The following is a 20,370-nucleotide window of genomic DNA, read 5'->3' on the forward strand; positions in this document are numbered from 1 at the left end:
ATAAGAGGGTCAAAAGCCATATACATGTGAGGCCTAATGGAGCTATCAAAAGTCATAAAAGTAATTATTCTGGGATACTAGAGGAAATTACCAGTAGGTAAGAGATACACATAGAAGACAAATAATTATTCAAAAATTCTAGGTTAATGATAATAGCGGTAGACAGCACACACATAGAGATTTATAGTAAGTAGACACAGATTGTGAGAAGGAGCAGAATAACTACGATAGTAATTTAACGAACATGGGTAGTAAATCCTCTAAGGGAATCCCGGTATAAACTGGGGATGAGCGTTTTATGCTGGGAAAAGATCAAATAAACATTTATTTTAGCCCGAAATGGAGGAAGAAGTACGATTTTGATGAATGTTTAAATGTTGAAAAAATTGGAATCAATGGAATCAATGGTTAAACAAATAAATAGGGTCTGTGGGGATAAGACAGAGAAGCAGCGTACAGAAGGCCTCGAAACCGCTCGTGTTTGGCTAGAGGAAGCTAGAAAAAGAGCGGAGGGGGCAAAGAGAAAGGGAGGTAGAGAGGCAGAGACACAGAAAGGAGAACAAGATTTAGTAAACTTATTGAGAAAGTGGATAGAGGTGGAGAAAGGGAGGAAGTCGAGAAAAGTGGATGGAGACGGTCAAAAGAAAGGGGGAAATAGATGCTTTAACTGTCACAAGCTGTCACATTTGCTAAAGAGCGCGTTAGTGGTACAGTGGTAGAATTCTCGCCTGCCATGCGAGAGGCTCGGGTTCGATTCTCAGCCTAGGCATCAGTGGATTAAAATTCAAGGTGCTGATTGTCATTCAACTGTTAGTATGTTTTGGCTGGAAAGTTACGGTTGTTAGTGGTGGTTTAAGATATAAACCGAACGTTTTGATGGCTTGTTTAGTTTAAATTGAAGAGACAGTTACCTAAATGTAATGAATTATAATGAGCGGATAGGTGATTGTGATAGAATAGTACCGAGCGAAATGTGTTTTTTTATTATTTTGAAAGGAGTTGTATTAAGTATTTTATAAATTTGGAGATTTAAATGGTACATTTAAGGTCATAGACATTTAATAAGTGTGAAGCCGAAAGAAAGGAGAAAGTTGTAACGTATGTTTTAATCTTACGATAGAGGTAAAGCAGAACGTTGGTTGCGCGCTCGCGGGGATATATATACTGCTCAAAAAAATAAAAGGGAACACTTAAACAACACATCCTAGATCTGAATGAAAGAAATAATCTTATTAAATACTTTTTACTTTACATAGTTGAATGTGCTGACAACAAAATCACACAAAAATAATCAATGGAAATCCAATTTATCAACCCATGGAGGTCTGGATTTGGAGTCACACTCAAAATTAAAGTGGAAAACCACACTACAGGCTGATCCAACTTTGATGTAATGTCCTTAAAACAAGTCAAAATGAGGCTCAGTAGTGTGTGTGGCCTCCACGTGCCTGTATGACCTGCATACAACGCCTGGGCATGCTCCTGATGAGGTGGCAGATGGTCTCCTGAGGGATCTCCTCCCAGACCTGGACTAAAGCATCCGCCAACTCCTCGACAGTCTGTGGTGTAACGTGGCGTTGGTGGATGGAGTGAGACATGATGTGCTCAATTGGATTCAGGTCTGGGGAACGGGTGGGCCAGTCCATAGCATCAATGCCTTCCTCTTGCAGGAACTGCTGACACACTCCAGCCACATGAGGTCTAGCATTGTCTTGCATTAGGAGGAACCCAGGGCCAACCGCACTAGCAAATGGTCTCACAAGGGGTCTGAGGATCTCATCTCGGTACCTAATGGCAGTCAGGCTAACTCTGGCGAGTACATGGAGGGCTGTGCGGCCCCCCAAAGAAATGCCACCCCACACCATGACTGACCCACCGCCAAACCGGTCATGCTGGAGGATGTTGCAGACAGCAGAACGTTCTCCACTGCGTCTCCAGACTCTGTCACGTCTGTCACGTGCTCAGTGTGAACCTGCTTTCACCTGTGAAGAGCACAGGGCGCCAGTGGCGAATTTGCAAATCTTGGTGTTCTCTGGCAAATGCCAAACGTCCTGCACGGTGTTGGGCTGTAAGCACAACCCCCACCTGTGGACATCGGGCCCTCATACCACCCTCATGGAGTCTGTTTCTGACCGTTTGAGCAGACACATGCACATTTGTGGCCTGCTGGAGGTCATTTGCAGGGCTCTGGCAGTGCTTCTCCTTGCACAAAGGCGGAGGTAGCGGTCCTGCTGCTGGGTTGTTGCCCTCCTACAGCCTCCTCCACATCTCCTGATGTACTGGCCTGTCTCCTTGTAGCGCCTCCATGCTCTGGACACTACGCTGACAGACACAGCAAACCTTCTTGCCACAGCTCGCATTGATGTGCCATCCTGGATGAGCTGCACTACCTGAGCCACTTGGGTTGTAGACTCCGTCTCATGCTACCACTAGAGTGAAAGCACCGCCAGCATTCAAAAGTGACCAAAACATCAGCCAGGAAGCATAGGAACTGAGAAGTGATCTGTGGTCACCACCTGCAGAACCACTCCTTTATTGGGGGTGTCTTGCTAATTGCCTATAATTTCCACCTGTTGTCTATTCCATTTGCACAACAGCATGTGAAATTTATTGTCAATCAGTGTTGCTTCCTAAGTGGACAGTTTGATTTCACAGAAGTGTGATTGACTTGGAGTTACATTGTGTTGTTTAAGTGTTCCCTTTATTTTTTTGAGCAGTGTATATTGGCTGTAAAGCGGTTCAGGTTTGGATAGTTGAATCGTAAACCGCGGTGGTGCGCGCTAATAGCGTTTCAATCGGTGACGTCACTCGCTCTGAGCCCTTGAAGTATAGTTTTGGTACCTCTGTAGTAAAACAATTTCATATGTTTTGGAAATTAGCTAGGTTGCATTTGGTTATTTGAATTACCTTTTTCATTTGCTTTTTAAAAGAGAGGTTGGAATCAAGTATGAGGCCATGGAACTTAAAATCAGATATCACGTGGAACTTTTCCCCTGATACATAGACATCTGTCTCAGGGGCATCAGTTTTCTTCTTTGTGAGAAACATGCAGACTGTGTTTTGTGTTTTTTATTTTTTATTTATTGAGATGCAAACATGAGTCTCTGAGCAACTTTGTCATCTGAACCATTACAGTAGTGGGTTCTTGTGTAGCTTGTTTGTTACTGAACAGCATTGATCAATGTATCATCTGCATACATTGGAACTTCAGATCCTGTACAGACAGAAGAAAGATCATTAATTGTTTTTACTAAATTTATGCAACAGGTTGAAGTGATTTGATTGCTGGAAAGGGGTTATGGGTTTGTTTGTTTATTGTTTATTTTTGCTGTTGATTTCACTTAATTAAACATTTCATTGTCTGATGTTTGAGTAGGATTCTTTCCTCCAGGACAGATGGAAGTCAACTGAAGTATGTATGTGTCACGGTTGTCGTACTGGAGAGAAGACCAAGGCGCAGCGGGTTGCGTGTTCATCATGATCATTTATTCAATACACGTGAACACGAAAAACAATAAACAAAAGAGACCGACAGTTTTACAGGCTAGGTACTCACATATAGCAGTGCAGAATCAACTACCCACAAGTGAACAAACAAAACACACACCTACTTATAGGACTCCCAATCAGAGGCAACTAGAAACACCTGCCTCCAATTGAGAGTCCAGCACCCAACCTACACATAGAAAACTAACCTAGAACCTTCCCATAGAAATACAAACATAAACCAGTGACCAAAAAACCCCGTAATGCATAAATAAACTACCCTCTGCCACGTCCTGACCAAACTACAATAACCAAATATACTCTATACTGGTCAGGACGTGACAGTATGTTAAAGGAGACATGGGAGAACACGTCTCAAACCACATTTTGTTAAATGCCTGGGATTAAATATTGCTGATTCCTTACGCTGAGAAATGTACTACATTCGCGACAGAATTTAGTTTAATTTAGTGGGGTAACAGGAACAACCCAAAGGTGAAAAAGCTATGACATATTTGTTGGACATTGGTCTAGTAATGATACCAGGATAATTATGTCTAAGGGTGCATGTTCAATTAAGATGTAGATTAAAACTAATGATTGGGGGGAGTACAATTGAATTATAAGTATCATAAGGTTTGGTTTCTAGTCTACGTTTGGTTTTCTGAATCGGTGTAGTATGATGAAATGCTGACCAAGTGGTTGTATTTTCTGGAAAAAGGAGTGTTTCAAATTCCTAGGGACAGGATTTCTTAAAGGGGTATACACACATGGAATCGTTAAGGTTTTGTTTTCTGAGTTTTAATTAAACACATGAAGTCTTTGGATAAGGGAAATGTTCTGGGAACCTGGGATAAAATATGTAGAAAATGTTGAAGGTTTTTCTTTAATTCGTCTAATAAAATAAGAACCACTTCTGTGAAGGGGTGCTATGACTCTTGACCTCTATAATGGCTTCCCTTTGTGGTCTGATCAGCCCCATTGAAAAGCCATTTGGATAGTGAATTTAAGGTCATATGAAATACAAATTTTAACCTCCCTGGGCAAGGTGGGACGTTAGCGTCCCACTCTATTCAACAGCCAGTGGAATCGCGTGGCGCGAAATACAAATACCTCAAAAATGCAATAATTTCAAACATACGACTATTTTACACCATTTGAAAGATAAGACTCTCGTTAATCTAACCACATTGTCCGATTTCAAAAAGGCTTTACAGCGAAAGTAAAACATTAGATTATGTTAGGAGAGTACATAGACACAAATAACCACACAGCCATTTTTCAAGCAAGCATATGTCACAAAAACCCAAAACAAAGCTAAATGCAGCACTAACCTTTGATGATCTTCATCAGACACTCCTAGGACATTATGTTAAACAATACATGCATGTTTTGTTCAATCAAGTTCATATTTATATCAAAAAACAGCTTTTTTACATTAGCATGTGATGTTCAGAACTAGCATTCCCACCGCAAACGTCCGGTGAACATATTGCAAATGCACGAGGCTGTTTCTCGGTCTGTGAACCTTCTAGATCCACTTAACTCACCGTGCACAATAGACTTGAGCTCTAGAACAGGTTTCTAAAGTTTCAGAGCTCTAGATCTGACGGTTCTTGAATCGTTCGAATGAAAGTAACTATTGCAGGCGCTATAAGCCTCTAAGCCCCACACTGTGTCACTATGGTCTAGCTGTGTGTGTGTTAGTTTTTTTGCAAATCTGACGGGAAAAATGACTGATTTACAGTTCATGAGGGTTACCTAGTCACACATATTAATTTTTGAAATTATCTGACTTTTTTAACCCTTCGAAACAGCCCCTGTGACCCATATTTAAGGCACTTCCAGTTGGCACAGAAAGCTATAAGTAAACACATATCCTGATTGGGGTATGCTATTACAGAATCCTGAGTTAAGTCTTTACGTTAAGAATTGACTGATCTACATAGGGTTGAATAGAGTGATTTTCACTATCTGCTGGCTGGTTATAGAAAAACACTTTTTGGGTGTTTTTAACCTGTTGGGGATAGGGGGCAGTATTTGCACGGCCGGATAAAAAACGTACCCGATTTAATCTGGTTACTACTCCTGCCCAGAAACTAGAATATGCATATAATTAGTAGATTTGGATAGAAAACACCCTAAAGTTTCTAAAGCTGTTTGAATGGTGTCTGAGTATAACAGAACTCATATGGCAGGCCAAAACCTGAGAAGATTCCATACAGGAAGTGCCCTGTCTGACAATTTGTTGTCCTTCTTTTGCATCTCTATCGACATTACAGCATCTGTGCTGTAACGTGACACTTTCTAATGCTTCCATTGGCTCTCTAAAGCCACCAGAAAGTGGAATGGGGTGTCTGCTGTCTCTGGGTAAAGTATCAGAGCAGAGTTTGTAAGTGGTCAGCCTGGGGACAGTGAGACTGAAGATGCGCGGTCACGAGAACTCGCCATGTTTTTCTTTCAGTCTTTAAATGAATACAACGTTGCCCGGTTGGAATATTATCGCTATTTTATGAGAAAAATAGCATAAAAATTGATTTTAAACAGCGTTTGACATGCTTCTAAGTACGGTAATGGAATATTTTGAAATGTTTTGTCACGAAATGCGCGTCGGATAGTGACCTGAACGCACGAACAAAACGGAGGTATTTGGTTAGAACTATGGATTATTTGGAACCAAAACAACATTTGTTGTTGAAGTAGAAGTCCTGGGAGTGCATTCTGACGAAGAACAGCAAAGGTAATCCAATTTTTCTACTAGTAATTCGGAGTTTAGGTGACCCCGAAGTTAGCGGATGTCAAATTAGCTAGCCGTGATGGCTGAGCTATGTACTCAGAATATTGCAAAATGTGCTTTCGCCGAAAAGCTATTTTAAAATCAGACATAGCGATTGCATAAAGGAGTTCTGTATCTATAACTCTTAAAATAATTATGTTTTTTGTCAACGTTTATCATGAGTAATTTAGTAAATTCACCGGAAGTTTTCGGTGGGTATGCTAGTTCTGAACATCACATGCTAATGTCAAAAGCTGGTTTTTGATATAAATATGAACTTGATTGAACAAAACATGCATGTATTGCATAACATAATGTCCTAGGAGTGTCATCTGATGAAGATCATCAAAGGTTAGTGCTGCATTTAGCTGTGGTTTGGGTTTATGTGACATATATGCTAGCTTGGAAAATGGCTGTGTGATTATTTGTGCCTATGTACTCTCCTAACATAATGTAATGTTTTGCTTTCGTAAAGCCTTTTTGAAATCGGACAATGTGGTTAGATTAACGAGATTCTTATCTTTAAAATAGTGTAAAATAGTTGATTGTTTGAGAAAATTGAATTGTGGTATTTTAGTTGGTTTTGTATTTCGCGCCGTGCGATGCCATTGGCTGTTGTCTAGGGGTTCCACAGGCGGAACAGGGTTCCGCTAGCGGAACGTCTGTCCTCAACAGGTTAACACGCTGTAAGGCGATGTGCCTCTCTTTTTTTGTCAATTATACATATGTAGGTATCGCATGGCCATAGATTTGTCTTATTTTAGCGAGTTTGTCCATTACGCCTATAATCTGTCCATTTGCCATATGTGATCATAGGAAGTCGGGTACTGAATCCAAAAGTCACAGAACCATGTCCAAATGGCATAGGAAATGTCCAAATGGCATATGTAACTATTGAAAGTACTAAATTAGGATGTTAAGTCCATTTGCCATACATGATCTAGGAAGTCAGCTTCTGAACCCAAAAGTCAGTGAACCATGTGCAAATGGCATATATAAGGTCGAGATGGCCTATATACTGACGAAATTATATATATCACTATGTTAAGCCCTGAATCTATCTTTAAGGTCTATTTGTAATCCAAGATGGAGGTGCAGTAGGATGTGTATATCTGTCTTTGTATTTTCCTGTGTCTTATCCCCTGTAAATAGCCAGTCTTTTTTGTATATATCTTAATCTCACTTTTATCTACGAACTAAATATACTTTCCTGCAACTCACCTCAACCAATGTGGTACGGATCTGCTATTTTTATTCTTTATAACTGGAATTTCCATCAAGAGCTAGCCAGCTAACTAGCTACTAGTCTTTGTTAGCCACGGCTAGCTGTCCTCACCTGTTTCCCCCGGAATCAGCCAGCCTTAGCTCGGACAATCACCTGCCAGTCTGCACAGCGCGATATCAACCCAGAGCATATTGAACTGCTTTTCTCTACCATATCACCGGATTCCTGCAACCCACCTCACCCAATGTGGTACGGATCTATTATTTGTATTCCTAATAACTGGAACTTCCATCAGGAGCTAGTCAGCTAACTAGCTACTAGTCTATGTTAGCCACGGCTAGCTGTCCTTGCCTTTTTCCCCGGAATCAGCCAGCCTTAGCTCAGACAATCACCTGCCAGTCTGCACAGCGCGATATCAACCCAGAGCATATCGGACTGCTTTTCTCTACCACATCACTGGATTCCTGCCACTCTGGATCATTACACTGGATCATTACTCCTAGCTAGCTGCAAACGAGTGGCTACTGTTAGCTAATGCCTCTGTCCCGAAGCAAGCACCAGCTAGCCTTGAGCTAGGCCCATATACCAACTAATTCTAGGGCTACAATTACCTCCTTTGTCAATTGGCCTGGACCCTTTATTGTCGACACAGAGCCCCGCCGATCCATCACGACTGGACTGCCGACGCGATCACCCGATGTGGTCTCGTCAGGCTATTCTGTTACGATATCGCCACAGAACCATCTACTAGCCCCGGCCTGTTAGCCTTTTCTGAATGCTGTGTCCCCTGCTCGCCCTGAGCTGTAGTGAATACCGTACAGCACCCTGACTCACCTATTGCTACTCTTCAGACCCTATGATCACTGGGCTACACAGCTGATGCCCTCTGGACTGTTTCAGTAACACGGTAACTCATTTTGTTTACCTGTCGGACCCTGCCTCGAATGTATCTAACTGACCCGCTCAGCCCTTTCTTCGCCATTTACACGCTGTAGTCTTAGCTCTCCTGATCAACACCTGCGATTGCTTTATGCCTCTCTCTAATTGTCAATATGCCCTGTCTACTGCTGTCATGGCTATTTTTTATTGCTTTATTTCACTGTAGAGTCCTCAGTCCCACTCAAAATGCCTTAGATAGCTCTTTCGTCCCACCCTACACACATGCGGAGACCTCACCTACGTCAATTGATGCCTCCAGAGACAAAACCTCTCTCATCATCACGCAATGCATAGGTTTACCTCCAATGTACACACATCCTACCATACACTTGTCTGTATATTATGCCTCGAATCTATTAATAACCTCTTACATCTAGATGTTCCACTAGCGGAACGCCTCGCCAATATCCTATGATAGGGCGTAGCGCGAATTACAAACTCCTCAAAAATCCAAAAACGTCAATTTTTCAAACATATGACAATTTTACACCATTTTAAAGACTCCTTTATCTAACCACATTGTCCGATTTCAAAAAGGCTTTACAACGAAAGCAAAACATTAGATTATGTCAGGAGAGTACCCAGCCAGAAATAATCACGCACCCATTTTTCAAGCTAGCATATAATGTCACAAAAACCAAAACCACAGCTAAATGCAGCACTAACCTTTGATGATCTTCACTCCTAGGACATTATGTTATACAATACATGCATGTTTTGTTCAATCAAGTTCATATTTATATCAAAAAACAGCTTTTTACATTAGCATGTGACGTTCAGAACTAGCATACCCACCGAAAACTTCCTGTGAATTTACTAAATTACTCACGATAAACGTTCACAAAAAACATAACAATTATTTTAAGAATTATAGATACAGAACTCCTTTATGCAATCGCGGTGTCCGATTTTAAAATAACTTTTCGGTGAAAGCACATTTTGCAATACTCTGAGTAGATAGCCCGGCCATCATGGCTAGCTATTTTGACACCCACCAAGTTTGGCACTCACCAAATTCAGATTTACTATAAGAAAAATTGGATTACCTTTGCTGTTCTTCGTCAGAATGCACTCCCAGGACTTCTACTTCAACACCCAATGTTGTTTTGGTTCCAAATAATCCATAGTTATATCCAAATAGCTGAATTTGTTCTTGCGTTCAAGACACTATCCGAAGGGTGATGCGCATATCGTGAGAAAAAAATTCAAAATATTCCATTACCGTACTTCGAAGCATGTCAAACGCTGTTTAAAATCAATTTTTATGCGATTTTTCTCATAAAATAGCGATAATATTCGAACCGGGAGACGTTGTTTTTCGTTCAAAGACTGAAAGAAGAAAATGGTGTCTTCACGTGCACGCGTGCGCCCATGTCATTGTTCTCAGATCGACCACTTTCCAAATCCCCTACTGTTTTCCGCCCAGGGACCACAGAGTCATCATTCCCAGTTATGGTGCCTTCTGAGAGCCTATGGGAGCCTTAGAAAATGTCACGTTACAACAGAGATCCTCTATTTTCGATAAAGAGGCTATAGAAGGCCAAGAAATGGTCAGAGAGGACACTTCCTGTATTGAATCTTCTCAGGTTTTGGCCTGCCATATGAGTTTTGTTATACTCACAGACACCATTCAAACAGTTTTAGAAACTTTAGGGTGTTTTCTATCCAAATCACACAGTTATATGCATATTCTAGTTTTTGGGCAGGAGTAATAACCAGATTAAATCGGGTACGTTTTTTATCCGGCCGTGAAAATACTGCCCCCTATCCCAAACAGGTTAAACCACACCCAGAAATCTGGTCCTATAATTCTCTGTCCCCAACGGACTAGACGACCAGTTCTTATAGCGTTTAGCAGTACCCTTATCCTACTCCTCCTCTGGTCCTCTGGTGATGTAGAGGTTAACCCAGGCCCTGTAGCCCCCAGTTCCACTCCTATTCCCCAGGTGCTCTCATTTGTTGACTTCAGTAACCGTAAAAGCCTAGGTTTCATGCATGTTAACAACAGAAGCCTCCTCCCTAAGATAGTTTTTTTCACTGCTTTAGCACACTCCGCCAACCCTGATGTCCTAGCCGTGTCTGAATCCTGGCTTAGGAAGGCCATCAAAAACTCTGATATTTCCATCCCCAACTATAACATTTTCCGCCAAGATAGAACTGCCAAAGGGGGTGGAGTTGCAACTGCTGCAGAGACAGCCTGCAGAGTTCTGTCATGCTATCCAGGTCTGTGCCCAAGCAGTTGGAGCTTCTACTTCTAAAAATCCACCTTTCCAGAATAAGTCTCTCACTGTTGCCGCTTGTTACAGACCCCCCTCAGCCCCCAGCTGCGCCCAGACACCATATGTGAATTAATTGCCCCCCATTTATCTTCAGAGTTTGTATTGTTAGGTGACCTAAACGGGATATGCTTAACTTGTTGGGGCTAGGGGGCAGTATTTACACGGCCGGATAAAAAACGTACCCGATTTAATCTGGTTACTAAACCTACCCAGTAACTAGAATATGCATATACTTATTATATATGGATAGAAAACACCCTAAAGTTTCTAAAACTGTTTGAATGGTGTCTGTGAGTATAACAGAACTCAAATGGCAGGCAAAAACCTGAGAAGGTTTCATGCAGGAAGTGGCCTGTCTGACAAGGTGTTGTTGTTCTTGCTTCTGTTTATTGAAGAGTCAGGATCTTAGCTGTAACGTGACAATTCCTACGGCTCCAATAGGCTCTCAGAGCCCAGGAAAAACCTGAACGATGACGAGGCAGCCTCAGGCTGAAACACATTATCACCTTTTCAAGTGGCCCATCAGAGGACAATGGAATTAGGCGCGTGCCCGATTTGACCCCGTGCAGTATTTTCCTTCGGCTGTTTAGCTAATTGCAGATTCCCGGTCGGAATATTATCACTTTTTTACGAGAATAATGGCATAAAAATTGATTTTAAACAGCGGTTGACATGCTTCGAAGTACGGTAATGGAATATTTAGAATTTTTTTGTCACGTTATGCGCCATGCGCACGACCGTGATTTACCATTCTGATAGTGTCTAGAACGCACGAACAAAACGTCGCTGATGGAACTTAACTATGGATTATTTGGGACCAAACCTACATTTGTTATTGAAGTAGAAGTCCTGGGAGTGCATTCTGACGAAGAACAGGAAAGGTCAGACCATTTTTCTTATAGTAAATGGGATTTTGGTGAAGGCTAAACTGGGTGGGTGTCTAAATAGCTAACCCGTGATGCTGGGCTATCTACTCAGAATATTGCAAAATGTGCTTCATCCGAAAAGCTATTTTAAAATCGGACATATCGAGTGCATAGAGGAGTAATGTATCTATAATTCTTAAAATAATTGTTATGCTTTTTGTGAACGTTTATCGTGAGTAATTTACTAAATTGTTAGTAAATTCCCCGGAAGTTTGCGGGGGTATGCTTTTTCTGAACGTCACATGCTAATGTAAAAAGCTGGTTTTTGATATAAATATGAACTTGATTGAACAGACATGCATGTATTGTATAACATAATGTCCTAGGTGTGTCATCTGATGAAGATCATCAAAGGTTAGTGCTGCATTTAGCTGTCTTCTGGGTTTTTGTGACATTATATGCTAGCTTGAAAAATGGGTGTCTGATTATTTCTGGCTGGGTACTCTGCTGACATAATCTAATGTTTTGCTTTCGTTGTAAAGCCTTTTTGAAATCGGACAGTGTGGTTAGATTAACGAGAGTCTTGTCTTTAAATAGCTGTAAAATAGTCATATGTTTGAGAAATTGAAGTAATAGCATTTCAAACGTTTTGAAAATCGCGCCACAGGATTACACTGGCTGTTACGTAGGTGGGACGAATTCGTCCCGCCGGTCCCATAGAGGTTAACACACCAGCATCCTACAATCTAAGCTAGATGTCCTCAATCTCACCCAAATTGTTATGGAACCTATCAGGTACAACCCCGAATCCTTAAACTTGAGTACCATCATTTACATTTTAGTCATTTAGCAGACACTCTTATCCAGAGCGACTTACAGTAGTGAATGCATAGATTTCATAAATGTTTTCTCCGTACTGGTCCCCCATGAGAATCAAACCCACAACCCTGGCGTTGCAAACACCATGCTCTACCAACTGAGCCACACGGGACAACATAGATATCATCCTGACCAGCCTCCCCTCTAAATAGACCTCTGCTGTCTTCAACCAGGATCTCAGCGATCACTGCCTCATTGCCTGGGTCCGTAATGGGTCTGCTGTCAAACGAACACCCCTCACTGTCAAATGCTCCCTAAAACACTTCAGCGAGCAGACCTTTCTAATCGACCTGGCCCGGGTATCCTGGAAAGATATTGACCTCATTCCGTCAGTAGAGGATGCCTGGTGATTCTTAAAAAGTGCTTTCGTCACCATCTTAAATAAGCATGCTCCATTCAAAAAATTTGGAACCAGGAACAGATATAGGCCTTGGTTCACTCCAGACCTGACTGCCCTTGACCAGCACCAAAATATCCTGTGGCGTACTGAATTAGCCTCGAATAGCCCCCACGATATGCAACTTTTCAGAGAAATTAGGAACCAATAGGCAAAGGATAACATGTTCAAACAGAAATTTGCATGCTGTAGCACAAACTCCAAAAAGTTCTTGGACACTGTAAAGTCCATGGAGAATAAGAGCACCTCCTCCCAGCTGCCCACTGCACTGAGGCTAGGAAACACTGTCACCATTGATGAATCTACGATAATCAAGAATTTCAGTAAGCATTTTTCTACGGTTGGCCATGTTCTCCACCTGGCTACCCCTACCCCGGTCAACAGCTCTGTACCCCCCCAGAGCAACTTGGCCCAAGCCTCCCATATTTCTCCTTCACACAAATCCAGATAGCTGATGTTCTGATAGAGCTGCAAAATCTGGACCCCTACAAATCAGCCGGGCTAGACAATCTGGACCCTCTCTTTCTAAAAAGATCCGTCGCAATTGTTGCAATCCCTATTACTAGCCTGTTCAACCTCCCTTTCGTTTTGTCTGAGATCCCCAAAGATTGGAAAGCTGCTGCGGTCATCCCCCTCTTCAAAGGGGATAACACTCTAGACCCAAACTGTTACAGACCTATATCTATACATTTTTTTACATTTTAGTCATTTAGCAGACGCTCTTATCCAGAGCGACTTACAGTAGTGAATGCATACATTTCATACATTTCTTTTTTTTTCTCCGTACTGGTCCCCGTGGGAAACGAACCCACAACCCTGACGTTGCAAACAACATGCTCTACTAACTGAGCAGCCTATGCTGTCCTGCCTTTCTAAGGTCTTCGAAAGCCAAGTTAACAAACAGATCAGACAATTTCAAATCCCACTGTACCTTCTCCGCTATGCAATCTGGTTTTCCGAGCTGGTCATGGGTGCACCTCTGCCACGCTCAAGGTCCTAAACAATATCATAACCACCATCGATAAAATACAATACTGTGCAGCCGTATTTATAAACCTGGCCAAGGCTTTCGACTCTGTCAATCACAGCATTCTTATCGGCAGACTCAACAGGCTTGGTTTCTCAAATGACTGCCTCGCCTGGTTCACCAACTACTTCTTAGACAGAGTTCAGTGTGTCAAATCGGAGGGGCTGTTGTCCGGACCTCTGGCACTCTCTATGGGGGTGCCACAGTGTTCAATTCTCGGGCCGACTCTTTTCTCTGTATACATCAATGATGTCGCTCTTGCTGCTGGTGATTCTCCGATTCACCTCTACGCAGACGACACCATTCTGTATATTTCTGGCCCTTCTTTGGACACTGTGTTAACTAACCTGCAGACAAGCTTCAATGCCATACAACTCTCCTTCCGTGACTTCCAACTGCTCTTAAATGCAGTAAAACTAAATGCATGCTCTTCAACCAATTGCTGGCCGCAGCTGCCCGCCCACCCGACTAGCATCACTACTCTGGACGGTTCTGACTTAGAATATGTGGACAAATACAAATACCTAGGTGTCTGGTTAGACTAAACTCTCCTTCCAGACTCATATTAAGCATCTCCAATCCAAAATTAAATCTAGAATCAGCTTCCTATTTTGCAACAAAGCATCTTTCACTCATGCTGCCAAACATACCCACATAAAACTGACTATCCTACCGATCCTTTACTTCGGCGATGTCATTTACAAAATAGCCTCCAACATTCTACTCAGCAAATTGGATGAAGTCTATCACAGTGCCATCCGTTTCGTCACCAAAGCCCCATATACTACCCACCACTGCGACCTGTATGCTCTTGTTGGCTGGCCCTCGCTTCATATTCGTCGCCAAACCCACTGGCTCCAGGTCATCTATATGTCTTTGCTAGGTAAAGCCCTGCCTTTTCTCAGCTCACTGGTCACCATAGCAGCACCCACCCATAGCACACGCTCCAGCAGGTATATTTCACTGGTCACCCCCAAAAACCAATTCCCCCTTTGGCCGCCTTTCCTTCCAGTTCTCTGCTACCAATGACTTGAACGAATTGCAAAAATCACTGAAGCTGGAGACCCATATCTCCCTCACCAACTTTAAGCATCAGCTATCAGAGCAGTTTACAGATCTTTGCACCTGTACATAGCCCATCTGTAAATAGCCCATCCAACTCCCTCATCCCCATATTGTTTTGAGTTTTTTTGCTCCTTTATACCCAGTATCGCTACTTGCACCTTCACATTCAAATGCAAATAATTTTATAACATTTTTGACATGCGTTTTTCAGGATTTTTTTGTTGTTTTTCTGTCTCTCACTGTTCAAATAAACCTACCATTAAAATTATAGACTGATAATTTCTTTGTCAGTGGGCAAACGTACAAAATCAGCAGGGGATCAAATACTTTTTCCCCTCACTGTAGCATATGTGTAATGAACACTTTCCAATTGTCACGCTCTGACTTGGAGAGCTGTGTTTTCTCTGTTTAGCTAGGCCAGGGTGTGATAGGTGGGTGGGCATTCTCTGATTGTAAGCCATACTTAGGCAGCCTATTTTTCCTTCGTTTTTTGTGGGTAGTTGTTTTCCGTTTAGTTGTGAGTACCTGACGGAACTGTCTGCTGTCATTTTTGTTTATTTGTAAGTGTTCATTTTTTCATTAAACATCAAGATGAACATACTCCACGCTGCACCTTGGTCTACTTATTTCGATGCCTGTGACAGAACTACCCACCACAAGAAGACAAAGCAGCGTGCACTCTCCAGGAGGAGGAGCGGGACCAAGCACTATGGCTCAGAGGAGTGAACCTGGGAGGAGATCCTAGATGGGGCAGGACCCTGGACAAGGCCTGGGGAGTATCACCGTCCGCAATGGGAGATAGAGGCAGCGAAGACAGAACGGTGATACTGGGAGGAACGGCTAGGCAAGCATCAGGAGGCCGAGAGGCAGCGGCAAAAACATTATTGGGGGGGCACACGGGTAGATTGGCGAAGGCGAGGTTAAGACCTGAGCCAACTCCCCGTGCTTACCGTGGGGAGCGAGTGACCGAGCAAGCACCGTGTTATGTGGTGATACGCACTGTGTCGCCAGTGCATACTCACAGCCCGGTGCGCTCGGTGCAAGCTCCTCACCGTTGCCGTGCTAGAGTTGGCCGGCAGCCAGGGAGAAGTGCACCGGCTCAACGTATCTGGTCTCCAGTGCGTCTCTTCGGCCCAGGTTATCCTGCACCTGCTCTACACACGGTGCCTCTCATTCACCAGCACAGCCCAGTTTGTCCTGTACCAGCGCTCCGCCCTTTCCGGGCTATAGTCAACATTGAGCCAGGACGTGTTGTGGCAGCCCTCAGCGCCAGACCTCCAGTAAGCCTCAAAAGGCCCAGTGTACCCTGTGCCTGCTCCGCGCACTCTCCCTCCAGTGCACCACCATAGCCCAGTACGTCCTGTGCCTGCTCCATGCACTCTCCCTCCAGTGCGCCACCATAGCCCAGTATGTCCTGTGCCTGCTCCTCGCACTCTTCCTCCAGTACGCCTCCATAGCCCAGTACGGCCGGTGCCTGCTTTGAGCACGAGGTCCTCAGTGCGTCTCCCCAGTCTGGTGAGACCGGTTCCAGCTCCTCGTAGGAAGCCTCCAGTGATGATCTATGGTCCGAAGCCTCCAGCGATAATCCATTGCACAAAGCCTCCAGGGATGATCCATGGCCCGGAGCCTGTAGGGATGATCCATGGCCCGGAGTCTGTAGGGATGATCCATGGCCCAGAGTCTGTAGGGATGATCCATGGCACAAAGCCTCCAGTGATGATCCATGGCGCGGAACCAGTAGTGATGATCCATGGCACGGAGCCTGCAGCAAAGGTCCCCAGTCCGGAGCCTCCAGAGACGCTCTCCAGTCCAGAGCCTCCAGCGACGCTCTCCAGTCCGGAGCCTCCAGCGACGCTCCTCAGTCCGGAGTCTTCAGCGGCGGCCTGCAGCCCCGAATCTTCAGCGGCGGTCGGCAGTTCAGAGCCTCCAGCGCTGATCCACGGTCTGTTTCCTCCGGCGACACAGAAGCAGGGGGATAAGCGGGCGTTGTGGTGGCTATGCCCCGAACCAGAGCCGCCGCCAATTATAGATGCCCACCCGGACCCTCCCTAATAGGTTCAGGTTTGCGGCCGCTAGTCCGCACCTTTGGGGGTATACTGTCACGCCCTGACCTAGGAGAGCTGTGTTTTCTCTGTTTAGCTAGGCCAGGATGTGATAGGTGGGCATTCTATGTTTTGGCCGGGTATGGTTTCCAATCAGAGACAGGTGTCTATCGTTGTCTCTGATTGTAAGCCATCCTTAGGCAGCCTGTTTTTCCTTAGTTTTTTTGTGGGTAGTTGTTTTCCGTTTAGTTGTGAGTACCTGACGGAACTGTCTGCTGTCATTTTTGTTCATTTGTAAGTGTTCATTCTTTCATTAAACATCAAGATGAACATATTCCACGCTGCACCTTGGTCTACTCATTTCGACGCCTGTGACACCAATAGCATTATATTGGCAATGGACACTGTCCAACTGCAGTTTAACATGTTAACCTTTTCACAAGTACCAACACACTGGTGTGATCATTTTACAGTGGTCCCTGTAGCATACGATCAAACCGGTGTGATTAGAACGCTTATTTAGAAAGCTTATTTAGAACGGTCAGTTTCGAATGATGCAACAATCAGCATTTGAGCCAGCCACACTGTTTTTTCAGAAAAATTTCGCACAAACACAGTACCTTAAAGTTATTTCCAATGTGAGCAGTTTATTTTTTGATGCAATGTTCAGACATTCACAGAAGTGACTACAGCATAACACAATCATCCAAACCGGAAAAATGTAGGCTAGATTTTTCCTAGCACTAACTGAGGAAAGGTCACGTAACAGAAGTGGTCATATTTGTATAACTCTCGGCCGACATAAACTACAATATGAATTAGCTAATATAATTAACTATTTATAATTAATCACATCACTGGTGTGCTCACCATTGATCGAATTAATTTAGTAAAACTCTAGAAATCAAAAGTAATCCGACGATGGGTAGTTTCTGCGCACTGCCATGCTTTTTTTCTCACAGAAACCAAAGCTAATAAGAGAAGACAAGATGAGTTTGGTCTGTTTATAGAATGCATGTTGAAGAGGGTGTGTCATCTACCATCGTTCACATCCCACCATTCATTTCCAGAAGTTCTCAATAAATGAGTGAACCCTTAATCACCTCATTTTGTTATGACATCTTTGGTCCGACATATGATTAAGTGATAGTGATTTGATACAAGTGGCGCGTGCCGGCAGTCAATCACGTAACCTCTCACTCCCACTCTGAGCCATTCAGTTCTGCTGCGATGCCTGCATTTCGTCAACAATGCTACTGCCATCCTAAATGACCCGTTATACAAAATAAGAAATGTTCTTAGCAGCCTGACATCAGCATTTGGTCAATTCTTTGTGTCATACAAGGACCTATGCATTGATGAGTCCCTGATATTATGGAAAGGTAGGCTCTCCGGGTCCGTGGTGATGACCATGCTGGCTCTTCATCTCGGCAAGGGACACAGTTTGTATGTGGACAATTGGTACAGCAGTCCCACACTCTTCCAGCATCTGCTCTCCAACCGCACAGGGGCCTGTGGCACAGTCAGGTCGAACAGGAAGGGGATGCCGGCATTCAGATGCAGGAAGATGCAGAGAGGGGAAGTGGAGTTCAAGGAGAATGGTCAACAGCCGACAGTGAAGTGGCATGACAAACGAGACGTCCATGTCCTCTCCACTGTCCATACAGCAACCATGTTGGCCACAGGGAAGGTGGACCACCTGACGGGAGAGAGAAAAATCAAACCAGACTGTGAGCTTGACTATAACCTCAAAATGGGGGCAGTGGATAAGGCGGACCTGATAAACAGCTTTGTGGAATGCATTCAGAAAATGTCCAAGTGGAATAAGAAGATATTTTTCCATCTGATCAACACTGCTGCCCTCAATGGCCACATAGTTCACCATCAATTAACAGGTGAGATGATTACTGAACAAGGTATTTTTTGTAATTGGACGTACAGTTCACATACAAATCACATATGCAATTATAGTGACAATATCTCACCCACCTACCCACTGTCTCATCATCCTCTCCCTTCCCTCATCCTCCCCACTCCCCCATAGGTAAAGTAATTACACACCAAAAGTACAGAGAGAACCTCATGAGAGCTGCTGAAGGAGCACCACACCCCTCGGCGCCCATCCACTGGGGGTCGTCCTGCTGCAGACAATCCCCTACGCCTCATTGCACGGCATTTTCCCTGCAAAGTCCCTCAACATGCTGCTCAAGGTAGTCACACACGGAGGCACTGCAAAGTCTGCCTGCCTGGCACCAGGAGAAGTAAGCAGAGGAAGTTGACAAAATACATGCGTTTAGCTTGTGATGCACCTCTATGTATTTCACCATGCTTTGGGGAGTATCATATGCTCAAGCACTATTGAGCACATCTGCAGCAATGAATGACTGACTGACCTGACAGGTGACCTGCCATGATACTATGCCTTTAGAAGTGGGGGGGTGGGGGGGGGGGGTGCAGTTGTTGTTCAGTCAATGCATAAATATGATTTATGGGTTACGCATATTCCGTTTTTTTTTCTTCTAGTAAAACAAGTTTTTGTTGTTGTTCAACCAACCACCACCAATACTGCACTAAAATAGACGACTATTACATATTGGTCTATGTGTTTTCTTGCTGTGTTTTCATCCAGTAAAACTGTTAAGGAGTGTACGCTAGCATACAAAAGCTGGCCTCAATCTTCAGCTCGATAGATGTCCAGCTCCAGTTCCAGTTATGATATTGGCAAATACTGTTTGTGTGTGTGGTTTCTAAAAGTACAGAATAAAGAGGAATTATTAGTAATTAGAAGAGTATATAGCTATATTAGGATATAGCAATAAAACAATATTACAAAGAAGTAACATAATAAACATTGCTATAAAAATAGTATATTGCATTGACAAAATCACAAATTTGAGCTATAACAGTAAGAAATGGTAACTTCGAGCTCCGCAAGGGGGCAAAACAAGGCAGAACAGAGCTATGCTAAATTGGCAAAATGTAAACAAACCATGATCAAATGTTTTATTTATTTAACCTTTATTTAACTAGGCAAGTCATTTCACAACAAATTATTATTTACAACGACGGCCTACACCGGCCAAACTCAGACAACGCAAGGGCAATTGTGTGCCACCCTATGGGACTCCCAATCACGGCCGCTTGTGATACAGCCTGGATTCAAACCAGGGTATCTGTAGTGACGCCTCGAGCACTGAGATGCAGTGCCGTAGACCACTGTGCCACTTGGGAGTCATAAGGCCAGGGTAGCTTCAAAATACAACACAAGCTAATACTTCTCTGACGCAGTTCACATTATTTTACAGAGCTAATAGAAGAATGTAGCTAGCTACACAGTGAGGGAAAAAGTATTTGATCCCCTGCCGATTTAGTTTGTTTGCTCACTGACA

Source organism: Salmo salar, chromosome 01 (genome assembly GCF_965601325.2).
Source record: "Salmo salar chromosome 01, fSalSal1, whole genome shotgun sequence".
NCBI classification, from domain to species: Eukaryota; Metazoa; Chordata; class Actinopteri; order Salmoniformes; family Salmonidae; genus Salmo; species Salmo salar.